Below are 12,412 nucleotides of genomic sequence, written 5' to 3'. Positions count from 1 at the left end.
TTTGGTTTTTCTCCGGTACCAGGAACCGAACTCACGACCTTGCGCTTGCCAGGCAGGCGCTTTGCGGCTGAGCTAAATCCCCAGCCCCAACACATTTCATCTTCTTTTCTGCAGTTATTAGATCAAATCACCAGGTGGAGAGATTGGGGCTTAGATACAGTACCCAGCTGGTCTAGGGTCGCATTGCTAAGTAACGATGATGCTGAGACACAGAATCAAAAGAATATAGGGCTTACCTTACCGTACCTCTGAATTATATACTGCTAACTGTCCATCCACTTTCATCAGTCATAGCTATGACTGCACCGGATACTAAAGTTCCTTTTCACTTGTCTTTTTTTAGTTTTTTTGCTATAATACCTGATCCTTTCCCATATGCCCCCATAGACTAGCATATCAGAAATTATTAGCACAGATTTCTGTGGCCAGTCCTTTCCACTTATCAAAACTCAGTCTGAAAGTGAAGATTGACATCTAGTCCACTCCAAGTTACTAGTAACTACATGTGGCTTAAAATAACTATAAACCTGTCATCACTGCATATTTAGTTTACTGTAAGCAGTACTGAGGAGAAACATTCTAAAATTATTGTAAATCTCATTAAAATTCTTAGCTCTTTCATTTTTCCCATTTTCACCCCCTGCCGCAAAGCAGTTTCAGAGGTGCAGCGTCTGAAAACCGGAGAGATTCGAGATCCAATAAAGCCCTCAGCCATGATTCACAGGAGCAATCTTACTAACCCCAAAACTGGAGATTATAATCTAGGGCATCATTTGCCTTTACAGCTCGGTGGGATTTGCTACACTGGTGTTTAGTGATATTCAACACATTGTTAACAGGTAGTAGGATACTATCCAAAGTTAAACAGCACCAGCTTATTCTACTTTCAGAGAGATTGGTGACCCTCATTGCTTCTCATTTCCACCAGGTTTACTCTCTAGATCTAAGATATGAAACCCTAGAGATTTTAAATATTATCTTCTTTCCCTTTTCCTATTCAAGTATTGTAAATTTGCTTTATACATGGAGTCGAAGCTAAAGGGGAAATGTGCACTCATGAAAGGTTTAAGCTTCCTTATTCTCATCTTTCTGTTTACCATTTCTGTTGGTATATGCATATAAAATTGAAAGATAAATTTCATTTCTCTCTGGCTCTCAGGTATGTTAAAGTAGTGATACTGCAAGAGCATTACGCATAATGTATAAAGCAGATTCACTCAAAAGAATCTATATTCCTCTTCCTTAAAACCAAAACATAAGACAAAAGTATGAGGCATGTTTTAATTTTACCTCCAAATGTTTAGCAAAATCTTAAGAAACATTACATTTTCATACTTAAAATAAAAATTACATTTTCAAGTTGATTCTCAGGCTCTAGAAAGAGCCTGAGCCACAGCTGAATACTAAAAATTAGGTTTTGCCCCATCACCAAAGTTAAAAGAAGGCTTACAGAAAAATATTTTTTCACATTTTACGAATCACAAATTGCAGGATCACTCAGATATTAGGGGGAAGAAAAGCTCAAAATATTGATGAATTTTATTCCTAGCAAATACCAGTTGTCCTTTATATTAAAAATGTTAGTGATGGGAATTTATTGTGTATGGCACTGCCTAATTTGACCATAGAACTGCTCAAACAGTGCTGAATATTGTTTGGAGTGTTTGAAACAGAATTGTCAAGAGGCATTTCTCTGTGTCGCTTCTTATGTGGCCCTTGGCTAAAGACAAGGTGGAGTCTCTTTTCTTTTCCGAGAACCTGATAGTACATATGAGTATCACACAGTATTTTACACATTCAGTTGTTCATTTCTGAGTGTTTGGGGTAGGATGGAAGCCTCCCAACCGAGTGACTTGCAACTTTGTTTCTTCCAGTAGAAGTAAATCCTCAGTGTTGGAGCTTTCAAACTTCTCAGGTTCTGAAAAATCAGTTAATAGTAGCGAATGTGAAAACTACCGTGGAGTTCCTTTAAGGCAGTGTTTCTCAGCCTGGGCTGCACTTCAGAAGTCCCTAGGGAGTCTAGAAACGAAACTAACAGCCAAATGATTTGCAGTCTCTGATAAAGGAACTCATAGTTTCATCTTTCAGAAAAGTTCCCAGATGTTTCTGCTCTGTACCTAGGTTTGAGAATGCTTGTCTCAAGACTGAGTTAATTTGTGCTAACATTGTTTGGACAATGAAATGCTGATATCTCATACTCTGAATAACTAAAGATAACAATACTCAATGCATTAACCATGGTTACTCTCCTATCATAATTTTTTGGAAGGTTTTTTGGTTTCTTTTTCTTTAAAATAAAAATTTTAAAAAGACTGTGAATTCATACTCTGAATTAAAACAAACAAAAAGAGCCAATCCTTAAAAGCAGTAGAAAAGCTCTACCTAAAAAACAGTTCATGCTCCTACCTGCAATCTTGGCTCACATTTTATGTAACAAACTAGCTCGCCTTTGGCCCAGGAGGTCCCTGTACAGTAAGTACACCAAAGGGAGGAAGCAACGCTTTGTTAAATAACAATAAACAACTCCTAAGACCTTTGTCCTCCTAAGTCCTCATCCTGCAGTTAGAAACAGTATCCTCTGGTCCAACCTAGTTTTACACTTAAAACCAAGTGAGGCAGGGTGGGAGCTGAGAGGTAATGTTTGAGTTGAACTCTATGCTCTCCACAGTAAGCACCAGCACAAAATCACATTTCCTCTTCTGTAAAGGAATAGAGCAGTATATTGAGATAGACATGGCTTTACTCTTCTTACATTAATCTATGTTCCACTGGAATCCTTGTGGCTCCTGTGCTATCTGTGACAGATGTTATGTTTGATTCATTAAGTAGCTGGTTATGAAATGCTTACTTGAGGCTCAGGCATTGAACCTGCTCTCAGTTCACAGAGAATTTAAAGAAGAGAGGCACATGCAAAATGCCCAGGAACACACCGGGAGGGGTCTACTAGCTCTGGTGCCGTGCAGAGCCTCGCCCTTGCTCCTCAGGCAGGACAGCTCCTCTGCGGCTATAGCCTAGGCAGTGCCGTGTAGCAGAAGGCATTGCAGCAAATCTGTAATTAGACCATGGCCTGGCAATTATCTCCCGTGTGCACTGCCCACTAAACTCTCAATCAATACGGGATTAAAATGTCTTAAATTTCAAAGGGATACTGTCTTCATTATTTTCTTCCTTTTCTTATAACCACTCACAACAGAGGAAATGCAGAGAATATTATCAATTTAGGGATCATTTAATGCTGCTGACACCCACCTAGCAGTCACCAAATTTTCTTACCATCTTGAAAGAAACAACACAGCTAGGACCATGGCTGGTTTTGGTGCTGTGGGTGAATGCCCACACACACGAGTGTGTGCTTACCATAAGACCTGTATGCAGTGAAAAAGAAAGGAGCTCACCAGCAAGCAGAAGTATGACAGGCACATTGTGTCAAGGATGCCATTTAACTTGTATCACTTAACATTATTCACACTCTCATTTAATCCTTCATAAGAACCTCTTTGGTCTGGTGCTATCATTAGTAATTATTATTTGGTTTCTTGGATTTGTAGCCAGATCTTATTTCATAAGATCACTCTCTTTTCTACACTAGAATTTCCTCCAAAAACATTTTTATATAGAAAGCATGTTTTATATTCAAAAAATGTTTGGAAAGTCTTAATGAGACAAAGTAAAGATACTTCCCAACTACAGAACATCAAAGGGCTTTTTAGATGCAATATTCATTTGAAGTCTGTAAGAGAACAACCTTACCCAACGTTCCTTGCTCTAACAAAACTTCAGTGCTGTGATTTTCTCTTGAGGATGCTTCCCTGCTTTCTACTGTAATGCCCTGTAGTCTTGCAAACTATAGCTTGCAAAAGGCATTGGGTAAATGTACAAATCTCCATTTAATCTTTTTTTTGTTTGTTGTGGTACCTGGAATTGAACTCAAGACCTTGCACTTGCCAGGCAGGCACCTGTGCCAGTGAGCTATATTCCTGGCCCTCCATTTAATCTTTTAAAGGTGTTATGTAGCCAACGTTTTCAAGGATGTCAAGAGAAGAGCCAGAGAAGTCCAGAGAAAGGAGAAAATGTCCCCAGCTGCCTAGGAATGTGACATTTGGATTTATCAGTGCAACAAGCTTCCTTCCAAGCACCTGCACTCCAAACTCAGTGACTTCTAACCATAGCTGCAGTTTAGAATTTCTGGGAAATTAAAAAAAAATTCTTACATATTATTCCCAGAGTGTGTTTTACCTGATTGGGGTGTGACCTAGACATTAGAATTTTAAAATTTATTTTTTTTTAAATTTATTTTAAAAATGAAAGAATGAAAACATATTAACAAACAGACATCCATTTACACAATAGCATAAGAACAATACAAGCATACTGAATTACAAAGTGGTAGCAAATTAACAGTGGTTGTTGCATTACATATTGATATCTTCAAAGTGGTTTCTCAGGAAAACTAATATACACATGCAAGACTGGTCACATAATTAATCATTAACTGTTCCTTTCAGTAAAGTGATAGAAGTCAGTAGTACAACTATGTTAGCTATCCTGTATATATATGTATACATAATTTCCCTTTCTAATTTTAAGATTTAGCCCAAGTGATTTAAAGAGCAAAGCAAGTTCGAACTTGAGCTGTCAACCTTGGCAGTGCCTATGACCTGCTGAATGCAGCGTAAAGAACTGACACATTCTTCTGCAACAATTCTCAGATCACTGCTTTCATTTGTTTGTTCTCCTGTCCATAAACCCTAAGCCAGGTGGAAGTTTTAGCCTTATTTTCCTCTGTGGCAGTATTGCAGAGGCTTTCAGACCTGCTCGCTTAGTTCAGATTTTCTCTCCTAAAGTTTGTGCTTAACACTTAATATTCAGGTCACAGACTCATTTCAGAACCAGGATAAACAGAATCCTTAAAGCACAGGCTCGGTATCATGCTGCCAAAATTCAAATGTATGTACCAGCTTTCTGAACTGAAGTATGATGTCTAACTTTTTCAGCCTTGATATCCTTTTTGTAAAGCAGGATCAGTATAACAGTGAGCCTTATCCAGTTGTTCTGATACTTTTTTTTTTTTGGATTTTTCTCCGGTACCAGGAACCGAACTCACGACCTTGCGCTTGCCAAGCAGGCGCTTTTGCCGCTGAGCTAAATCCCCAGCCCCGTTCTAATACTTTTAAGTGAATTCTGGAAGCCCTCAGCACCACGATTTTTTTGTTTTGTTTTGTTTTTGTCTTTTTGAGACAGAGTCTTGCTACACAGTCCAGGCTAGTCTTAAACTCACTTTATATTACAGGCCGGCCTCAAATTCAAAATGATCCCCCTGCCTCAACCTCCCAAGTGCTGGGATTACAGGAGTGTTCCACCACGCCCGGCTTTAGAACCATGACCGATACCAACTTGGCCTGATTTAAATGTTAGCTACTGTTGATATCAACACCACCACCATCATCCTTTTATACCTTTTTAAATTAGTTACATCCCTTCTGAAAATCAGAGACAAATTTGATAGGAACCTGTAGGATCTGGGAGTTTCTTAGGGATACCAAATACCAGCATCTACCTCACGCAGGATGACCTGTGTGTACCTTACACTGCGGAGACATTGCCCTGGTGCCTTGACTCTTAGCCTTGGAGGCAGATTACAAATCATTGAGAAGTCCATCCCACACCATTTAAATCTGACTCCTCAGGCATCAGCACATTTAGAACTTCATGGGTGATTCCAAAATGTATCTCAGGTTGAAAAACTGGTTTAGATCTGAATGCTACCAATAGCCTCCCATAATCCTTAGCAGACTCCCTCTCCCGCCTCTGTCTCTTACTTCCTTTCTCCCTCACTTTTTCCCTTTCTCTTTCACATTCTCTCCCTCTGCTCTTCTCTCATCTTCTACAGGAGCCACATTCTATTTTCTTTTCCCTCAAATTTATATGCTTACTGTCCACTCAAACTTGCTTACAGCCACATTGTGAATGAGAACTTGATAACTGATGGCTTAGTTACTTTCTCCATGCTGGGACAAAAAGCCCGACATCTGCAAGTGAAGGTGTATTTTGGCTCACTGTTTGTAGAAGTTTCAGTCCATAGTCCACCGGCTGGCTCCAAGGCAGGGAAACATGGCAGAGGGCATGGCACAGGAGAAACAGTTCATGAAACGGCAGTGAGAAGCAGAGAGATAACAGGACGAAAGGAGATAGACCCTTCCAGGCCACACCTGAGGGACCCACCTTTTCCCACCAGGCTTCACCTCCCAACATCACATTGGCTATCAGCGTATCAGTGGACTAATCCAGCATCACACACCCATGATCCAGTCACCTCCTAAAAACCTAACCAATGATCACATGAGGCTTTTGAAGGAAATCTAGATATAAACCATAACAATTAATAACCTACTTGGAATAGACTAAGACACGAGTGTACCAAACTTACCATTTGCCATTTCCTACCCCTGTGATTACTCTAATTCATGATACACCCTTGTTATACTACATAGGTTTATGTCTTTTACCATGAAGTCTGCTAAAAAGAAGGGCCTATGTTTTATTTTAGCTCCAGGTATACAAACTTTCTAGACAAATTATAGTCTTGAAACAAAAGTGTTGTCCCAAACTTATTCCAACTAAGGTAGGGTTGTGATTCCTTATTTGTACAGTGTCTTGGTTACTCTTTTCTCAATGCTGACACAAAATACCTGACACCCAGAATTAAGGAAGGAAAGGTTTATTTAGCTCACTGTTTGTGGAGGTTTCAGTCCATACTTGGCTGTCTCCAAGGCAGAGTGGCACACGGCACAGGGCAACAGTTCATGGCAGCAGGAAACAGCAAAAGTAGCAAGAGCAAAGGGAGGAGTGGTGGGGAGCAGCCTCTTTCTCTCCCTCACATATGCAAACTATCCGCCCCAGGGTGTAGTACTTACACCCATAATCCCAACATTGGATCATGGAGCAATCATAAACTGTAAAAGCCCACCTCATGACTGCATTAGGCTTTTGGGGGACATCCACACACAAGCCATAGCATACGGCTTTCAGAATTCTTTTACACTCATGATCACATCTGATTCTTATTATAGCCTTTGATTGTATTCTCAACCAATTTCTCACTCGAAATAAGGATGAGAGAAGTCAAACAAACTTGCTGTTCCTGTGTGGTTAATAAAGGGTCTGGTCCAGTCCTCCACACTTTCGTTCTGGGCTATTTAAGGCCGCTTCTATCACACTGTGATTGCTGGAACTCAGCGTCAAGTAGTGCCAACTAATGAGAATAAAAGAGAGACACTATAAATTGTGCCTGTCTCTACTTTTACTTACGTATGTCAGGGTGGCAAAGCAAAGCCTCTTTCTGAAGCTCAAAATTTCTGCATTAGAAAATAAAATAACTGGACTTGAATCTCTATTTTTCTTCAGTTCTCTGCACTTTCACCATTTAAGAGTGACTAGTTCCTGGTCAGGCTTCTGTGAAAAACGATTCAATATTTGCCTTGATGATAGGTTTCTGAAGTGTCTTTCACCTGACATGTACCTGGTACTCGGAGCCCCGCTCAGCCTGCCATCTCTCACTGAATACACTTCAGGATTAAGTGGGGGATGGAGGGAAGGAGACCTATCCATGCATAATAGAAAAGCAAACAGTAAAGAAATCACTTATCTCTCAAGAGCTTCTACTCGGTAAACAATAAAGCAAAAGTGAAAAAGCAAGAAAACATTCCCGTTCAAAAATGTGCTCATGATTTCATGATGAATGCTGTCTTGAACACAACCCAAATCCAACTTTTGGACATATGTACAAAAAACATTTCGAAGTCAGTTACTGCTAGCATTTCTTACAGCCAAATGAGAATTTTAATGTGATATGAAAATCTCAGAGCCTTCAGTTAGAAACTATTTCAGTCACCCCTTTATATCACGGGTATCTTTTCCCTCTTTCTAGTTTGGCACAGCTTGTTCCACAGTGATGAGTGTATGTCATCTCAGTCTCTAAGCTAAGACAACAGGAGGGCAGGTGACACGTCTCGCACTTTTTTATATCCTGGTGAAACTTTGTTCATGCTTTGCATATTGTATACACACATTGTAAATGTTGAATATCTTTAACTGAAGTGAAAATCAATTAAACAATTGAAGAGATTTCTTGTCTTAGACTCAGTGCCTCGTACTTAACATTAAGTGGACATTCAGTGTTTATTAATGAATGAATAAACATCCATATAAAGAAAGGAATACATTTTTAAAGTGAGTGTGCATTCCAAAGAACGTAATTTATTTAGAAGACTAAAGAGAATTAAAAATAATACTATTTTCACAGTAAAAGAGCAGCCATGCTCTAAATGGATAGCTATTTAACCTTGTTATTTTTCATATTTTCCAGGAATTTGCTTCCTACCACTCAATATCAATTGTCAGTATTTTTTGACAAGGAAATTTCAGACTTTCAGATTTCCCTGATGTTAATTATCACCTCTTCAGTTTGTAGAATCAGGTGTTTCCAAATCCTTATATTTACTTGTGGTTAGTAACTTCCTGCAAGAAAAGAAATTATTATGCGGCATTTGGAAAATTCCAGGCATAGGAGTGTGTGTTCAACAGACCCGGATCAGAGTCAGATAGTCAATAATACATAAAGTCCTCCTCTATTATTATTATTTTTTTATTTTAAAGATAAAAGAATGAAAACATATTAACAGACACACAGACATTTACAAAATAACACAAAAACAATACAAGCAGTACAGAATTTCAGACAAGGTGATAGGAAATTAACAACGGTTATTGTATTACATACCGATATCTTCAAAATCATTACTCAGATAAACAAATACAGGAATGTAGGACTGATCAAACAATTAAACATTAACTGTTCCTTTCAATAAAGCAATAGAAGTCAGTAGTACAACTATCTTAGAATATGTTTCACCTGGGCGTGGTGGTGGCATACATCTGTAATCCCAGCATTTAGGGGGCAAATACAGGAGGATCACAGTGAGTTCAAGGCCAGTCTGGGCTACATAGTGAGATCAAGGTCATCTACATAGAAAGATCCTGTCTCAAAACACCAAAAAATAAATAAATACAATAATATGCTTAAATATTATTTGCAGTTGTATAAGTAGCTAACATACTTGAATCTAATCAAGCTGCGGTTTTTTCAGAAATTGTGAGAAGACAGAGAAACATGTTAAATGAAACTGCAAATGCACACATTTGATAAAAATCACATGAGTGATAAAAAAGTAGATGACAATGTCCTACATTAAAATGTATTAATGATAAGAATCACTTAATAGCGCCAGGGATATAGCTCAGCCACACAGCGCCTGCCTTATAAGCATGAGGTCCTGAGACTGCTTCCTGGTACCAGAAAAAAATAAAAAGAATCACTTAGTGCTGTGGTCATTGCAATTGAAAGACAGATGTAAATATTTACTCAAGAAATTGAAGAACTTTGAAGGGGGGGTTGCACATTTCATGGCAACTCTATTTTTACACTGCTGTTAAAATGCTTACATTATTATTGTTAATTGTGGCACTCGTCAGCTCAGGCTGCTGTAACAAGTTCTGTCATTCTCTGCTGAGCAGTTCACCAAAAATAACATAATTTTATATTCTATTTATGAGATCATATATTCACTTTGTTTCTTTGGTTTGATATTTTACTTATCTTGGAGACTTTGATAATATATGGAGAGTTGCTTCATGCTTCTTAATATCTGGATGTGATTCTGTGCCCCAGCTTTAATGAGCTTTGCTTTATCTGTTCATATTCATAATCAAGAAAATAGCTTCTGGGTTAAAAGCAAAACCACTGCATACATTCTCTCCGGCTCTCCACTGATACATGCATCACCTAAGCAAGGCAGCAGGACAGAGGCAGTTTAGCCATAATCCCATCACTAATCAGAAAATTGTCATTTTCACTCTTCCTGGTCTTCCCTAACCCATACGGAAAACTCAGGACATGGACATAACTGGACAGCTGAACCTTTTTTCAAAATGAATGAAATAACCTGGTGACAAGAAGGGAAAATTTTTTCAAAGGTACAAAAGATATAGCTCTAAAGAAAGCATTAAAAATGAGTTTCAGAGAAAATGCAGGCTCTTTTCAGAAGTTTGAAGTTTATTTTGAAGACAAAATAAGAAAAGCTAATACTAAAGCTAACATTCTTGTTTAATTCATTTTTGTTCCTTTAAAACCACCAACAGAAACTTAGAATGTTGAAACTTGTAATTGTTAAAGTTATTTTCAAGAACTAAGGCCAAACATTTAACTGTAAAAGCAATTTCCTTATTTTAATTTGAATGCATTTACATTCAGTCATGAAATCATTAAATGACACCTTGGAATTCAAGCAGAAATCATACGCCAAGGGAAAGTGTGTTTCCCTATTTCCTACCATAAGGCTGTGTGGAGTGATAAAACTGACCCCCATCATAAAGCAAAGAAAAGCAAATTTTTTTTCTATTAATGGTCACAAATAATGCTTCTTGTCATCCCATACTCATTCACATGGAAGTTGAAAATGTTTTTCTCTGTATTTTTTAGTTTTCTACTTACTCAGAAAATGAACATGTATCGTGTGAAGTAGAAAAGAAATGTAAGAATGCAATACTTTTATTCTTCTCTACCACTTCTTCCCACCATTCTCCATGCCCTCAGTAATAAATTTTGCTTCTTCCTCTTTATGATGACATCATAATTATAATCAAATTCATAAACTTGCTAGTATTTCTTTATATCATAATTTCAGCACTTTCTAACTTGCTCTTGGAAGCATCAGCAATTCCAGCCATGTATCCTTAGGATGTTGGTTCTGTGTTTAATTTATTCCTTCCCATCTGATTTTAATACTAGAAAACTCAAAGGAGAATAATAAAATTCTTTAGGCAGAAAAGATACTGAGATGACCATCCAAACATCATTAACAGTGCACTAATAATACTGTATCATTTGTTGAAAACTATTCCATGCTACTCACTATGTCAAGAACTTTTTCTGTATTGTGATGTGTCATCATCTCCAAATCCTTTGTAATTACTCCTCTTTTGCCAATTAACAGTAAGGATAGAATGGTTCATACATGTTAATTATTTCATTCAAGCTCATTCTATGAGCTAGTTCATTGATTAGTTGATATTCATCACTTTCTTCTTGAATCTCAATTTCCACTTAAATAATCTGTTGTCTCTCCCCATTCTCATGCAACATGGTTGAATTGAGGCTAAATCCAGTCTGACTCCAAAGAAGAAAATCAACTCCAGTCTTTTCCAGTCAGAAAAATTCATTGGCCCAAGAGCAGAACATGTCCCAAATTGAACTAGTCAGAGTAACTCCCAGGACTAATGATGTGCTGTGGGTGATTGCTATAGTTCTGGGTTGAGTGTCTCCCGAAGGTCCATGTGGCAAAGCTTGGTCTCCAGGGTGGCACTCCTTGGAGGTAAAGGAAGCTTTGAAAGATAAGGTCGCTGAATCAGTAAAATGGTAAAGTTCACAATGGCTGTCTTGCCACAATGCAAGGAGAAGTCAAAAGGAATGAGACACATTTCCAATACTGATCATGCCTGATGTCGGAGTTACTCTTGGAATTGGAAGTTTTATAAATGAACACATTTCTCATTTATATAAAGATCGATTGAGTTTATTTGTTTTTACCTTCTGCTTTGGAGCAAATGATGAGTTATCCAATAACTAAGCTGAGAGTTGGCAGAGCCAAAAGTTAAAGTCAGGTTTTCTATTCTCATCCCTTTTCATTATGGTGTTTGGATTGCATTTAATCTTCACTTACCTCTAAAGAGCAAGAAAAAATTAGAATATTTAGCCATAGAAGTTGCCTTGGGTTAAGTTCTTTAGAATCGGAGCCTGAGTCAAAGATTCATGTGCAACTAATTTATTAAGAATGTGTTATCAGTAATAACTGCCTGAGGTTGAGGAAGCAAAACATCAAAGCGAGGGTGAAATTTGCAAAAAAATTCCAGCTTCAATCTGATTCCCAAGGCTGCTCTTCACTCTCTCCTTCTGTACACGCAGAGTTTGTTGCTTCCAGCCAACATCCTCGGCTTCCTGATTGTGTCCCAGAGAGTCACTAATGAGCCCTCCTCCGAGTGAACCCATATCCCCAGAATTCTCTTCTCTTGGCAGATCCTGGAGATGAGCCAAGATCCAGTACTCCGAAAGCAGTTCTTTACAGCATGATCACTGGAAGCAAAACACTGACAGTATCTGCTTCCCAGAGTATGTTCAATCAGAGGGTCTTTCCTAGATATATACTGACAGCCTCCGCTTTTCTTGAGCAGAGTCCTGAAAGTAAAAACTGCAGGAAAACTCTCACTAAGGCGATGTTTGTTTTTATTATCCATGGAGAGAAATTTTCCCAACTCTACCATTTTCTCCCTTTTCTTTGCATAATTTCAGGAATCATTA

Source organism: Chinchilla lanigera, unplaced genomic scaffold, assembly GCF_000276665.1.
Source record: "Chinchilla lanigera isolate Chin_1 unplaced genomic scaffold, ChiLan1.0 scaffold00035, whole genome shotgun sequence".
NCBI classification, from domain to species: domain Eukaryota; kingdom Metazoa; phylum Chordata; class Mammalia; order Rodentia; family Chinchillidae; genus Chinchilla; species Chinchilla lanigera.
The sequence above is the reverse complement of the archived record's forward strand: the minus strand, read 5'-3'. Positions refer to the sequence as shown.